We start from the raw sequence: 229 nt of genomic DNA, 5'->3' as shown, positions 1-229 counted from the left end.
CTCTGATTTGATTTTTACAATTTTTTTTAAATCTTTTTTTTTTAGCTTTTCTAGGAATTTTTGTTGGGTTTGTGTCCAATTTGCATTTTTCTTTGAGGCTTTGGTTATACATGTTTTCAAGTCATTGTGTTCTTTTGAGTTTGTCTTGAGCTTTGCCATCACCATAGTAGCTTTTTATGCTCAAAGTGGGTTTTTTTCTTGCTTTTTTTTTTTTTTTTTTTTTTTTTTT

The sequence above is a fragment of the Vombatus ursinus genome, unplaced genomic scaffold (genome assembly GCF_900497805.2).
Source record: "Vombatus ursinus unplaced genomic scaffold, bare-nosed wombat genome assembly UNPS02014798.1, whole genome shotgun sequence".
Classification (NCBI taxonomy): domain Eukaryota; kingdom Metazoa; phylum Chordata; class Mammalia; order Diprotodontia; family Vombatidae; genus Vombatus; species Vombatus ursinus.
This window is presented reverse-complemented; position numbering follows the sequence as displayed.